At 43.0% G+C, this 16,050-nt stretch overlaps 1 long non-coding RNA gene across 1 annotated transcript in view; it reads left to right on the forward strand.

Annotated features, from left to right (window-relative positions):
- LOC138301979 (uncharacterized) overlaps positions 1-15,825 on the forward strand; it is a 141,568-nt gene extending 125,743 nt beyond the window's left edge. Inside the window, exon 4 of the long non-coding RNA XR_011205200.1 lies at positions 14,144-15,825. This is a non-coding gene — a long non-coding RNA (uncharacterized lncRNA). The remainder of the gene's footprint in view (positions 1-14,143) is intronic.
- The last annotated feature ends 225 nt before the right edge of the window (positions 15,826-16,050 follow it).

A 16,050-nucleotide genomic window follows, 5' to 3' on the forward strand; every position in this document is an offset into this window, starting at 1 on the left:
TGGGATAGAGTTTGCTCTGTAATTCATGTGAGACTTCAAATCAGTAATACTTCCTCCAATAGCTACCACTTTGATTCATACTGACAGGGAAACAGGAAAGCAAAGATAGTGTTAGCTCTCTCATAACACCATGTCAGATAGACCTGCCAGAGAGCTGAAAGCACACAACGTGTATGTATTAAAGAGCATCAGTTGAAAATGCTGTATTATCGTTTTGAAAAAATCATAGTATTTCATTTAGTACTAGGAGTGTGTAATGATGCAATGTCTCCTGATTCACTACTTCATAATTTTTTTCAACCCCTTGGATGCGGGCGTCGGCCAGTGGCCGACGCCCGCACTACCTCCCTGGTGTGGGTCACGACCAGTGGCCGACACCAGGGAGGGGGTTAATAAATCCTCGGGTGCGTCGCACCCGAGGATTTTTTATTTATTTTTTCCTAACCCCGGGAGACACGGAAGCTTCCGGGTTCCCCCCCGCCCCTCACCCGCCCCTTTGTGACGTCAGCGCACCGTGAGACGCGCTGACGTTACAAAGTTGTTTTCCCCATCGGAGCAGGAAGCAGCCTTGCGGTCGCTTCCTGCTCTGATGGGGAAAACGACCTTCCCCACGTTCGGGAAGGCCTCGTAAGAAAGGGGAGACTCTCCCCTTTCTTCTGAGACCTTCCTGAAACTGTTTCCTGGCCCCCCGATCGCAGCACAGCTGCGATCGGGGGGCCAGGAAACCTGAAACTGTTTCCTGGCCCCCGGTCGCAGCACAGCACAGTTAAAAGAAATTAAAAAAAAAGGTAGGTGCCCCCTGGGGGGGGGGGGGGGGTGCGATTGCGCCCCCCAGGGGAATTAAAAAAAAAAAAAAATTGACCCCTGTGGGGGCAATATTTTTTTTAGATGTTGTAGGGTTTCCCTGGGGGCCATTTTGGCCCCCAAGGAAGCCATACAACAACTAAAAAAAAATAGATCTATATATAGATCTATATATATAGATAGATATATCTATGTAGATATATCTATGTACATGGATATATCTATAAATATATCTATGTAGATAGATATATATATAGAGATAGATCTATATCTATATCAATCAATCAATCAAAGAGATTTATAAAGCGCGCTACTCACCCGTGAGGGACTCAAGGCGCTGGGGGAGGGGACGGGAGGATCACTGTTCGAAAAGCCAGGTTTTGAGGCCCTTCCTGAAAAGAAGTAGTTTTTGGGTCTTGCGAAGGTGGGTTGGGAGGGCGTTCCAGGTTTTGGGTGCAAGGTAGGAGAAGGATCTGCCCCCAGTGGTGGTGTGTTTGATGCGGGGGACAGAGGCGAGAGAGAGGTCAGCTGAGCGGAGGTTTCGTGTGGGGGTGTGGAAGGTGAATCTCGTTGAGGTAGACAGGGCCTGTGTTGTGGAGTGATTTGTGTGCGAGGATGAGGATCTTGAAGGTGATCCTTTTGTCAATGGGGAGTCCGGTGAGGGATTTGAGGTGTGGAGAGATGTGTTCGTGTCGGGGGAGGTCGAGGATGAGTCGTGCTGCTGAGTTCTGGATGCGCTGTAGTTTGCGCTTGAGTTTTAGAGTGGTGCCGGCGTAGAGGGCGTTTCCGTAATCAAGTCTGCTGCTGATGAGTGCGTGAGTGACAGTTTTTCGGGTCTCTGTGGGGATCCATTTGAATGTTTTTTTCAGTATACGGAGTGTGTTGAAGCATGAGGAGGTGAGAGCGTTGATTTGTTGGGTCATCGAGAGGGAGGAGTCTAGGATGATGCCGAGGTTGCGTGCATGGTTGGCGGGGGTGGGTGCAGGGCCTACCGTGGTGGGCCACCATGAGGGGTCCCAGGTGTTTTTGTGTGGGCCAAAGAGGATTATTTCGGTTTTGCTTGAGTTGAGTTTCAGGTGGTTGGCTGTCATATATATATATCACTTTTGTCAATATGTGTGTGGTTTCCCTGGGGGGAAAAGGGTCAGACTTGTCTAGTGGCAGTTTTAGTGCCATAAAGAAGCGCAGAAGGTTTATATGCCTACTGCAAAGAGCAAATCTGTATTTTATGTAAATAGCTGAGTACATTAGTAAAGTCAGCCATTACCTGCTCTATAATACCAATGAAATGTATGTGCGGGTGGAGGGCGGCTATGGAGAGATGAAGGGCACTTTTGCTGGGTGGTAATGAGGGAATCCGAGGAGGAGGGAGTGGGAGCACCAATAATGATTGTTGGACTGGGCGCAGGAGGTGCCAAAGACTGTGACGAATGGTATGTGACAAGGTGTTTTTTGAGTGTCTTGAAAGAACGTGCTGATTGAGGGAAGAAGCGCAGGTAAGGTGGCCTCTACTGTTGCACGTATCTCACACACACCATCGATTTTGTGACTGTCTACGTAGGCTAGTGTTTTAGAGCAACAGTTTAGCCAATAGCAGAGATGGCATCTTGATGGATGACTGCTGCCGGCTATAGGGTTATAGAGGACAGCTCTGACATAGGATCAGAGACTAAGACATCAGATACTGAGACAGCATCTGAGGGATAGGACAATGGCGCAGACTCTGGGAGTGATTTTTCAGTCGGAGGAGTCCCATTCGATAACTCCTCTTCCAGTACATTATGAGGGAGGTGATGAGGACAGTCCTGCTGTCCCTTCGCAAGCTGTTTGTGCAACTGGGTAATAGTGGGTTAGCCCAACCCAGAGAGCAGGTGAATGCGGCGGCAAGCAGAGAGAGAGAGAGTGCTCTCTTAGGAGCTCCCCAATTTAGTTCAGCTTCAAATTCCACCACCCAAATCGTATTGTGGAGACATCAAAATGATCTATGGCAAAACAAACTGGTTTTGTAAGGCAAGCACCTGTGTTTTTGGTCCTGGGTTCGGCGGCCATATAGAGAAACACATTAAACCCAAACATTTCTGGAAACTAGACATTCGGGGGAGTCCACAGAGGTGTGACTTGTGTGGATTCCCCAAAGTTTTCTTACCCAGAATACCCTGCAAAGCTGAAATGTTGAATAAAAACTCTATTTTTCTCGCATTTCTGTCACACAAACTACAGGAATATGCTGGGATCCACAAAATTCCTACCACCCAGTGACTCCTCACCTGTCCTGATAAAAACACTACCCCACTTGAGTGCCTACACCTAGTGCCTGCATCAGGAATGGATCACCCCAGGGTCAACAGCTGCCTCATGTAAGGACCAACATTGACTGTTGTGTGATCTATTCCTGTCGCGGGCACCAGGCCTACCCACACAAGTGAGGTATAATTTTTATCGGGAGACTTGGGGGAACGCTGGGTGGAAGGAAATTTGTGGCTCCTCTCAGATTCCAGAACTTTCTGTCACCGAAATGTGAGGAAAACGTGTTATTTTAGCCACATTTTGAGGTTTGCAAAGGATTCTGGGTAACAGAACCTGGTCAGAGCCCCACAAGTCACCTCATCTTGGATTCCCCTGGGTTTCTAGTTTTCAAAAATGCGCTGGTTTGCTAGGTTTCCCCAGCTGCCGGCTGAGGTAGAGGCCAAAATCCACAGGTAGGCACTGTTTTCTATGAAAAAATGTGATGTGTCTACGTTGTGTTTTGGGGCATTTTCTGTTGCGGGCGCTAGGCCTACCCACACAAGTGAGGTATAATTTGTATCGGGAGACGTGGGGGAACATAGAATAGCAAAACAAGTGTTATTGCTCCTTATCTTTCTCTACATTTTTTCCTTCCAAATATAAGAGAGTGTGTAAAAAAGACGTATATTTGAGAAACGCCCTGCAATTCACATGCTAGTATGGGCACCCACTGCTCCTCAAAACCTTATCTTGAGCCCATTTTGGAAATGCAAAGGTTTTCTTGATACCTATTTTTCACTCTTCATATTTCAGCAAATGAATTGCTGCATACCCAGTATAGAATGAAAACCAACTGCAGGGTGCAGCTCATTTATTGGCTCTGGGTACCTAGGGTTCTTGATGAACCTACAAGCCCTTTATATCCCGCAACCAGAGGAGTCCAGCAGACAAAACGGTATATTGCTTTCAGAAATCTGACATCGCAGGAAAAAGTTACAGAGTAAAACATAAAGAAAAATGGCTGTTGTTTTCATCTCAATTTCAATATTTTTTTATTTCAGCTGTTATTTTCTGTAGGAAAACCTTGTAGGATCTACACAAATGACCCCTTGCTGAATTCAGAATTTTGTCTAGTTTTCAGAAATGTTTAGCTTTCCGGGATCCAGCATTGGTTTCACACCCATTCCTGTCACTAACTGGAAGAAGGCTGAAAGCACCACAAATAGTAAAAATGGGGTATATCCCAGTAAAATGCCAAATTTGTGTTGAAAAATGTGGTTTTCTGATTCAGGTCTGCCCGTTCCTGAAAGGTGGGAAGATGGTGATCTCAGCACCAGAAACCCTTTGTTGATGGCATTTTTAGGGAAAAAAACACAATCCTTCTTCGGCAGCCCTTTCTTCCCATTTTTTTGGAAAAAACTAAATTTTCACTGTATTTTGGCTAATTTCTTGGTCTCCTCCAGGGGAAACCACAAACTCTGGGTACCATTAGAATCCCTAGGATGTTGGAAAAAAAGGACGCAAATTTGGCGTGGATAGCTTATGTGCACAAAATGTTATGAAGGCCTAAGCGCGAACTACCCCAAATAACCAAAAAAGGCCTCAGCACTGGGGGGGGGGAAACGGCCCAGCAGCTAAGGGGTTAATAGTCACAAGTATTGTGAAGTGTGAAGCTTACAAAGATTTAGAAAAAAGGTTACTGTCATGCAAGGTATGCCTCTTCTTCCTAAGCCTCCATCTCCTGCTGAGAAAATCTAGATTCTGAGGCTCCTTTCACTCTTCCCTCTGCCCACGCAGACTTGAGACAAAAACCTGAACTGGTCACTTTCGGGAGCATCAAAGTTCCCAACTGTCTCACCCTCCAGCATTGCTCTCCATCCACCCTCACCTTGTATCTTTGGAAATGTTGCTGGATTACATGTAGTCTGGTTTCCTGTTGCAGGACATACCAACCACTAAAAAGCCTGTAGCAAGAATGCATCACTTCTGCTGCATTGGGTTCCAACACTTCACCTATGGCAAAGTTAGACAAAGTTTGTAAATTTTGCTTGATGATGCCAAGGGAGGAATTTCAAACTTCATCCAGCAGTGAATTTTAAAAAAGTGCAAACCCTTAATTTCTACAGTCAAAGGAATTCTACTATCTTCTTCACTTCTTCCAGCCATAATTGGACCCCCTTTTGAGACCTGCTTAGCAAAACATACATAGGAACTTGCTCCGATTGTTTCCAAAGCTTTCTGTTAGCTAATAAACGGCTCTCTTAAAATTGGCACCTTTTAATAATAAACATTGGCGAAGCCAATAGATCTCGCCTTTGTGAGGTATTGGCTTTGTCAAAATTTCTGCCATGTTGTAGAGCAGCGTGACTGCTGTGCAGCATAGTTGAAAGTTAAAAAAAGTGATATCACACAGCCAGCAATGACCACGTCATACTGCTTTATTTTCTTATAGTGGGGTTAGGCCAGCAACTATGGAAGGAGGGAGGCAAGTGTTGGATGGGTGGTGACATGGAGGGCAGGCGTGGAATAAAAATGCTAGAATGCGCCCAGTGGTTTGCCTGTCATAGTGCTTTTTTGTTATGGTGAGTGGCCAAGCAATAATAGAAGCAGGAGTGCGGGCGCGGGTATAGGCAACACGGAAGGCTGCTAAGACAGGTCCAGTAGTGTCTGCCCCATAGCGTTGTCTTTTTCTTATGGCAGGGGCATCAAGCAACAACAGAGGAAAGGAATGTGCGGGGCAGGCAACAACACTCTGAGGGAGGCCAGGTAGGGACAGGCAATAACAGAGGGACAGAGGGAAGGCTGGTGGGAGATCAAGCAAGGATTGAGGAAGGGCAGGTGGAGGGGTGAGCAACAACAGAGGGAAAAGGGAGGGTGGGTGGTTGGTTGCAAGTAACAATGAGCAGTTAGAGTATGGGGGTTCTAAGCATTAACAAAAGGAGGGAGGGCAGGTGGGAGTTTCAAGCAAGAACAAAAGGAGGGAGTGCAAGTGGGGATAAGCAGTATCAGAGGAAAGGAGGGCAAGTGGAAAAAAGAAGGCAGACAGTGGAGGGAGGAAAATTACACGAGGGAGCTTACTGAAAAAGGCAGACTCTGGTAGAGTGCTTAAACTAAAAAAAGTAGCAGCAACAAAAGGACACAAGTAATACATCTATGCTCCAAGGAAGGGACAGCCACCTGAAGATGGAGGGAGCCAAGGTCTACTGACCAATATGAAATAAGTAAATGAGAAAAGCAATGAAGCCAACCAATGGTAAGCAATGAACAGTCTCTAAGCTCACTGACAGAAAGCAAGAGCTCTCTAAGATACACTTCAAGCTCTATCTAGGCCTGTCTAGGCAAGACTTAAAAATGGGAGTCTGGCACAAGGTACTCTGCTCTAAAGGCTCTTCTTTGGACCTACCTCTAAAGTGTAGGCAACCATCCTCAGTTTTGTCACTCAGCTGGGGACCAGTTTTCTGCTCTTGCTACTGGAGAAAAATAGGACTGCTCAGCTTGATATATACAGATGAATGCAAGCCATTTTATTTTTTACAGGTAAACTTAAGCTTGATGTGAGTGAACCCCTGGTCTTTGTATTGATCATGGATGAACTTAACCCAAAGGTGGATGAGGGCAGTGTCTGGATGGACCTTAATTCTACTAGACCTGCCTGGCTGCTTCTTCCCCATCTACCAACCACTCTATCTTCATCACTTTGCCTAATCTGACATACAGTGCCCAAAGCAAAGTTGAATTGAATATTTTCCTCCAGGAAGAACTTAGTCAATACATTTCTGTGTTATGAACATCCACTTAGAATGGTTAATTGGAGCATCACTTGCAGATGAGCCCTTTCCACGTTGCTTTACAACTACTGTAGGCAACATTAGGCAACCTTACTTCATGGCTATGTTGCACCCCCTCTATTTAAAGAGTTGGCACAAACTCAGTGTCCTGAAAGTGTCCCTGTAAGCATCATCGAGTTTCTCCTCAAGCTCCTATCTCACCACTATTAGATTGGGCAGGCCTTTTAACTTTTTAAAGCAAAAGGTCATCAATAACATTTCTCTTAATCAAATCTGATTAACCACTTTGGTGCTGTCATAGTATGAAAAATATGTGCCTTATGTTAGATACTAATTTTGAGTTAGCTCTTCAATTAACTATGTCTCAAGGTCTCTTCTTGGAGATGAAGCTTCTCACATAAATTCTGCCTTAGCTATCGTATCATGACAGACAATGTCTTTATTCAGTCCATATTGGTTGAAAGAAATGGTGTGTATTCCTGGGCCTTTCCAACATGCTTTGTTCCAGACTCCAGTGTATCCAGAATTCCATTGTGTGGCTTGTGTTTAGGTCCAGAACTTTACAGCATTGTTGGCAAACAGATTTCTTGTTGATCTCTAGCAAAAGATCCTGCTAACACGTTGCTTAAATGCATGAGCACTGAAAAGCCAGACTTATTGGCTTTGCCAATGCTTGTTGTACTTTGCAAAACCATCTATACCACCCTAGCTATTAGCTCCTTCCATTGTTTCCTTGTAGTGAAGAGAGGTCAACAGAAACAGTGGATTGCTTTTTACTTGACTCAGCACTAAACGTTCAAAAGATGATAAATAGACAGGTTAGCTTTTATTGAAAGGCAAATGGATGATAAAAAAGGAATTAACTAGGGATGTCTGCGTTGTTGTTGTTTAACTTTAGAAACACCTTCATTTTTCGAGACATCTTGCCGCAAAAGTATAAAAATATGATAAAGTCTCTTCAGAATTCAAAAAGTGTATTTCATTAACGAGCAGAACCACTTATTTCAGCGCATTGGGAAGTACTTTTTAAATATGATAGTTTTCAAACATAAATTCAGAAACATTAATCTTTCCCTCCACCATGACAATGCCAGTAGTGAAATAAGTGGCAAGTCAGTTGTTATGTACATGCTTTGGTTGACCTGGGTCTTTATTATACATGAACCACACTATACTTTATTAAATCAAACACAGGAAAGGGTTTTGTACAGCACCTATCTCGCAATCGTGTATTTCGAGGTCCTCCTATTTATGTTAATGACGATAAAGAGGTAAAGTGAAATAAAACAATTGTCTAATGTCACACAATTTGGTAAAGTGATGTCGCAGGGATTAATCTGAGGTTTTCTGGTCCCTCATTGTGCAATTCAGCCACTAGATGTATTTACTTCACTTCCCCTAGGTCCACTTTACCAGCATACACTCCCACCCAAGTGCCGGTGCTGGCATCAATGCGGCCCTCGGTCACATCACAGACCAAACCTTTTGACCACTGGGAACATTTTAGCGAGTACCCATGGTCTAGGCCTAGGTGAAGCTCAATGCATGCTTAGTGGTACCCAGACATAATGCCCAGGTGTAATGGTGCTGAAACAGACGCTATTCTCCAAAAGAAAACAGAGAGCAGAGCTTTGTGCCTTTTCAGATCTCCAGACGGATAAGAGCTGGTCATGGAAATAGCAGAAAAGGTTAAGTGTTGATAAAAGGTTGCCGTGAATGGGAAATTCGGACTACCCGCTGCTTGTAAGTGCCAGTGAACTAAAGAGCCTCTCGCCGGCCTATGGATTTGTTCATTGCGAGCGGCTGGCGTGCTGTGATTTGCAAGATACTGTAATGTTCACAGGCACTGGTGTCTCACGTTGGCCCAGCACGAATACCTGGTACGGGGTCGTCGATAGGAAACGACTTTTTTTTTTTGCTTGTGTCATTGGGCAGATCCACGCGCCAGCAACTCTCAGGGCTTGTTTCTTGGCTTTTAATTGCTGATTCCTTTAAAAGTTACCTCTGGCCTCAAATGATCTTGTGTTAGCCGACGATGTTTTGACCTTTTATGACCAAGGCGCCCCGAGTGGATAATCGGCATGTGCCTTCTCCAGTGCTCGACCGTATCTGCATGCCTAGGCGGTTTACATGAAGCAAACCCAGGGGTGTGTATTTCTTGAGGCTCCTCCAAAGGCTCTCCAGGCTATGGGAACTGGGTCTCCGAACTTTACAGGCCAATGTACAATACAACAAAACACGCTGGACTTGGACGTGGGATCCGCTTTAGATGCAGCAGTCCTGGCACTGCATGGGCTGCTGGCGCTACCTATCCTTTTATAAGATTTACTCGCTGACACTGTGTTTTATCCCCTCTGCACTGTCACCTGTGACCATACTAAGGTTTCTCAACGTGCTTTCTTTTGTAGGTCTCTAGTAGAACAGTCTAGCATCTCAATTCCAGATGGTAATTGGCTCTGGTTGGTTTTGTTGGTCATCACATTAATTGCCCTATATTTCCTATGTGTAATAGCGCTGACTGCACCTTGGGTTTAGTGTGTGACAATACCTAACATAGTGTAAAATAGTCTCAAAACTACTACCGCTTCCTGGGGCTTCCTCCTCGACTGCTCACTAGATAAACAATGTTTCCCGGGACTCTGGGATAGAAGTGACAAAGGCCATTACTCGCAATAAATACTAATCAGAAAGTAATGATGCACATGCAGTATTCATGCAAATGCAAGAACCAAAGCAAAAGTCCCACTCACTCTGAGGTGGTGATCATGGACCCCTGCATGCTTGTGGATTTCTTGAATCCCAATGCTCTTTTAATCAGTGATGGTGAAGGTGGCAGATACATTGGCATGTAGGGTTCAGGGTGCACACCGGACCGGGAGGTCACAGTAGTATGACAGAAACGTGCTGGGAAGCTCTGCGTCCACCTGAGCTGGCAAGTGTAATTACAATAAACTGGAAATGTCCTTTAGAAGGCCACTGGGGTGGTATATCAAGTGACAATTCTGAAAAAAAGATGGAGTACTGATAGGTCAATGCTGCTTCTTAGTCACTTATTTGGGAATAGAATGATCTCCTCAACTACCCACAGTTGTGTTATTGTATTGTCTACTACTATATTATCATACAATGACAACATGAGCAGTACATCTTGGACCAGTACATCAGCAAGGTATGTTTATAAAACAATTTATCAGTACATTGATTACATGACATCGACCCTGCATTTACAATGTTTATTTCTTGATTTAACAATTTTTAATTTATTCTTATTTTTTCTTAAAAGCGATTGCAAATCTGTTCACCCTTATCTGCTTCTTGCTAATTATTACAATTATTTTCTTAAAACTATTACTTCACTGATTCTTAATCTATTTTAGTTGCATTCATTTTATTTAATCAATTTTCCTTACTGTAACCCCAATCCTGATTATTAGTGTTTTATAGAAACCCTAATCTGGATTATTAGTCCTAATCCGTAAATAAACACATCTCCTTATTATTTTGTATTACAATAATTATTCAGTCTTAACCTTAACATTGTGTCTGATTTATTGTTTTTTAGTTTTATATTTATTTGTAGAAATGGATTAATTTAAAAATTATAATTATCCTAACCTGAATACAAATCCTAATCTGGTTGAAGTCATTTTCATTATTTTTATAATTTGGTTCACTCTAATCATGTTGCTAATATTAACCCTAGGGGTAGGAAATGTAATTGCTATTCTATTAAATTTACTAAATAATTTTCACTTACACTAACACAGAAACATATTTATTTTAAATCACCTTTCCTAATTAATAATACTTTGGAAAGACTCAAAGAACTATAATTTTCCATTCAATTTTATTTTTCTTTCAAAAGTTACTGTAGCAAAATGGATTCAGCCTATTTAGAACTCCCAGATTTTCACTATTTTGATTATTTGGTTTTTGACCCTTTACTGTGAATGAGTCTCCTTATCTGAGTAACACCCATGGTAATTTCCTAGTGACTGGACTGAGTGTGTTTACCACCAGTGTCCGCCGTTTAAGAAAAGACTACTGCAACACAGATAGGGGAAGAAGCACTGGACTGGTTTCATGTTAACATGTGTGGACAGGCACTTCTGAGGGTTGCTCATGTGAGACTACCATCGTGCCCAGCCTGGTAATTGAGCACAGGTTGCCTTGTACAGAAGGGACACTGAAAAGGGTAGGTGCTGACCTGGGGTAGACCTTATAATAAAAGTCGGCATTCATTGATAGGTCAGTAGTGTTTACTGGATTATCTTTAATGTCCCATTATACACATAGGTGAAATCCATTTTAAATAGCAGTTTTGTTCCACTTAGACCTACGCCGTTCATTCAGGCATCAGACGGGGGTGAACCATGCACACCAAGTTTGAATATGCAGGTCCAAATAACATACCTGTACTTCTTGTGGGTCATCCAGAATTGGCAGTTTTCTTTGGCTCAGTTTAAAATCAAATTTCAGACATTTTCTTCACTTGCTGGGCTCCAGCACAGGGATCAAAGGCCTCCCCACATAAAAGGAGCAATTATAAGTTCTTCATTCAGTGTCTAAGAAGGAAGGTATGGGAATGAAAATCAGCATTGGCTGTCACACTGCACCTGTAATGGGACATCCCAGGCTCTCTGAGCAAAGGAGGAAGCCCAGACATTTGAAGCCCCCTTGGTGTTTTGGTGGGAAAGTATCTGGCAGTGATGTCTGCTAGGGGTGGAGCTCAGGCCCTCAGAGTAGCTCTGCATATAGACAACTTGATAGCGCAATATTGAATTGTCCAAAATGCTATGCAGGAGGGTTGGGACAGAGCTGAATGGGTGATTTGGCATCCTATGATTGGCCAGGGGTACCTGACATCTAGACCTTTGCACAATCCCTGCACAAGGGAGAGAGAATGAGCAAGACCCTGGACATGACCGGCGACAGTAGCAATACCATGGGCAGCTTGAAGGAAAATCCATCTGATACCCCTGATGGACTAAGGACTTTGCTTGCAGCTGAACCCCCGCCCAGGACTAGATGAGTCGCGCAAGGGCCAGTGACGCTAGCCCCTTGCCCCCTGAGGACCAGTTGAGGTAAGACCAACAGTGGAGAATGCTGGGCAGTAAAACAAGCTCTCCACAGTGTGTGCCTTTTAGAAGCCAGCAGTGCTGCTGAAAATCCTCCTGGTGGCTAGAGCAAAATGAGTAAAATTGGCCCAAGGGAGTTTGATGTATTCACCTTCAAATATTGCCTAGTTTAATATGCCCAAACAGTGAAAATGAGCATGTAGCAATCAACTGCATTTTGGAACATTTCCACTGGGGTCTGCCAAGTCCCCAAGGATTGACGCAAACCTCTTCATGGATGTTTTAAAAGGAAAGGTGGTGGTCATGGATCCCCCTCCCTAGAGTCCTCCTCAACCCTGGTGATCCCATCCTCCAGGGCCTAAATCAACCAAGGTGCCTCTGGCCAAAGGCAAAGTGGGCCACCACAAGGAGAAGCAGCCTCGGGGAGCTTATCCCCCAAGGAAGCCATGCTTGCAGACAGATGCCTTACCCGAGGGGGTGGGCTGTGCTAGCATTTGTCCAGGGGATGCTGGATGGCTATTGCTGCAGACAGGAGTCCAACTGGACAGGAACACCAACTGAATTGTGACTCACATGTGGCACAGGAACTGTGTGTGGAGACCCTGTGGGGCATGGGGAGCATGAGGCATAGGGGCCCCCCAGCTCCCTATGTTGGCATCAGGGTGCCGTAGGTGGGACCAGGTTGCCCACAACAAAAAGAAAACCAAATAACCAAAAATAAAAAAGAAACACAAAACAAAGCCATCTACCTCTCTGGCCGCTCATTTAGTATTTAAGCTTTCTGCCTGGAGCGCATCATAATGCTTTGCGGGTTCAATTTGCATATATGGTTCTTCCTTGTGGTGCCAGAAGGAGGGGAACCACCAATGCAAATTTTACGTTGGGCTACAGGGAGTGTAGCAGACCCCTTGAGTGGAGTGGAGAAATGAACCCCATTTCTCCCAAGTCATAGAATGCATAACCTAGGAAGACCTTTCACCAAATATATAAAAACTCCAGACACTAGTGCTTTTGCTCTACTGTGCCTGGGTGATGGGATCACTAGTGTTTGACCTATGGCTGTATTACGTGGCCGTAAGTGTGTAAAGAAAGTGTGAGACACTTTCTAGTGATTTTTAACACTTTTTCAAGCATATTGTTGCCAATGATTATATTATCAATAATGCATTTAAATATGGTTATCGATTCCAGTGAAATCATGATGATTTTTAACATGTGAGTATTGTTCCTATACTGTGATGACATTTTAACAAAGCTAATAGGCTTGCCTCATATATTGATTTGGTGAACCACTAAAAAAAGGCAACAGGCTTGCGTTATATGTTATTTTTACCAACAAATTATTTCAACTTTATTTCAAATGACATCCCCTTATATTGTGATGTTCTATCTGGTATTGGTGCAGGGCTTATGATTATTTAGTTCATGATCCACAAGAGGTTAAAAGTGATATTGGAATGTCACCAAAAGTATTTTCACCCACCTTATTTATATCTTTGTAAAATAATGTGTAGTATTAATAGTGTGTGTGTGTGTGTAATAAATGTACTTTTCCTTTTTCAAAGGAAAAACACTGACTGGACAATGATATATTGAGTATTCTTCTTGCATGCCAGCAAATGGAGGTTGCCAGCGCACACTACCTTCTGTGAGCAGGTCTTAGACTTCTCTGCTTTGCTACCTAAATATAGTCAAATGCTATAATGGGATGCTTGGTTCCCAGTTAGGAGACAATTGTGAATCAATGTCTTGGACAGGCCTCATATCCTGCACAACAAATAACCCAAATTGTTCCATTTACTCTTTCTTATAATTCATTTTACCACTTCTTTTTAATTTTCTTGGGGGCAAACCTCTCTCTTCTATTTCTTTATTGTATTAAAATTGTGATGTATTTATGTTTGTTAAGTGTACTTTTTTAAAATAATCCATTACCCTTAAATTATTTCCTTAATTTTTGTAATCCTTATATTGATGATGTGATGTTCTACTATGTAAGTGAAGGTGATTTACTAATCACTGTCAGTTACTATAATGCAATGGTCAGATGGTATAATGTATTTGATTTGGTGAACCGCACTCACATGAAAATGGCCTTGCAGGCAAAGATAGACAAAGCAGGGGCAGCAGTGGTACAAAAGGTTAAAAATGATACATTCAGAGTGAGAAGATTTCTATAGTAACGACTTTTTGAGCCACAGTGATGAAGTTCATTACAAGTAATAACCCATGTGTGATGTCTTGCAGGCAAGCCAGCTCTTCAAGTCTCTAGGACCACTGTTTGGACTATAGATAACACAGACTGGAACCTCAGAGAGCCCAGAAGACCCATATTTGTGCATCAGTTTGAAAGTACAGAAGGCAACAGATGCAAAGAGGAGAACAATGTCAGAAGAGAATGTGAAAGAATTCCAGAAGAATACAAAGGGAAAATGGAGATTTACCATGAGGAGCAGGAGCCAAATGAAATGGATAACTTATTTCACCTTGATCTTCTACTTCTCATCTTCAAGTCCATCTATCTATGCAGAGCAAGGATCCCGGCCAGAAGACCCTTCCCAAGCACCATGTCACTAAAGTACCCAGTAGAATAGGCTAAAATAGGGCTACATGATAAAGTTCCAGTAGATCACACAGGGTTATTGTCAGCAAAGAACATGGCTTCTCATATATCAGTTAATCAAAAAGTAGAAGGAACATGGAAAATTGCTTATACATATTCGAAGTTGGAAATGTGCACAGGTGAATATTCAGCATTTGAAACACAGTGATTGATGAAGAATTTAACAATTTTACGTGAAGCAATTCAAGAAGAGACCAAATGCACAAACCTCCTTGGAAGAGCAGGTGGTATACATGGAGAAGGTCACAAATGATACATTCAAAGGGTTGCAGCATTTTGACAGTGTGGTATAACATATGGATTCTAGAGTGGCATACTCTGCATGCTGAGCAGCATGTTGCTCAACTTGTCCCTTAAAGGAGAGATTCATTTTGGACTTGACCTAGAGGGCGTGTGAAAAAGGCATTTGATGACACAAACAAATCCATTCCACTACATTAAACGTTTCAAAACCTTAGTTGCCTTTTCCCCAACTTCTGATAATCTAAGAAGTATTTGAGTCGATCTTAACAACAACGCTATTGTCTTCGTACACTTCAAAACCTCACTTTTAGTCAGAAAACAAGAAGGCACAGCAACCACGACAATTCACAGAAACCAACATCAGACATTAGAGTGGTTGGAATGTCAGGCCCTTCCAGGACAATTTAGAGAAGACAGTGTCTGCTAACTGGGTTCCGTCAGTCAAATACAAGAGCTACCTAATGAATTTCACGCCAGCCCTCTCCAAACTAAAAGTGATACCAGCCCCGTGGCCAAAGAAAAGGTGTGAAATAGAAGCACTGGGAAGAGGATTTTGCATTTTTCAAAAAATATGTCATCTAGTTTGGGCCAAAGAGGTGGTTTCAGAATTCTGCTCAATAATCTTCATGGTTCAGAAGGTCGCAGGTATGTTCATAATAGTTGTGGATTTAAAGAAGCTGAACAAAGGGAAACCAACATATTAAAACAGGATGGAAAATGTTACAATAGATGATGCCAACAGTAAGACCAAACACATTTCTGATATCAATAAGGCTTTAACATACTTAGCAACATACCATTGTAACTGTGTAACAAAATGTTTTCTTTTCCACATTTGCTCCGAATTTTAACTTTTGTGTTCTCCCTTTCAGTTTAAGCAAGGCGCTCCGAAGGTGCTATGGACGATGGCATTGCATCTAGAGAGAATGTAATATGCAGAGGGGACCGTGGTGCAGTAATTCCTGCATGACTGAATGATTCATAGACCATATCTGAGCCACTCATCCATGCACTAGCTATGTGTGTGCATTACTTCAGTGCACAATTTTACTGAATGAACACAATAAATCACACCTGATATTGACACTGACACTGGAATTTATTGGTGCAACATTCCAAATTGATCTCTTTGAAAGTAGTTCACCAGCACATGTTGGAATTGATGGAGGATCTGATAATGCTTCAGCAAAGCTATGTGCGTAGGGTCATATGACAGCAACAGTCTCTTAAGTTCACCACGTGGTTACAGAAGTACATTAGATCCTAGGTCACTGGAGTCTGCAACAAA

This window comes from Pleurodeles waltl, chromosome 6 (genome assembly GCF_031143425.1).
Source record: "Pleurodeles waltl isolate 20211129_DDA chromosome 6, aPleWal1.hap1.20221129, whole genome shotgun sequence".
Lineage (NCBI taxonomy): Eukaryota > Metazoa > Chordata > Amphibia > Caudata > Salamandridae > Pleurodeles > Pleurodeles waltl.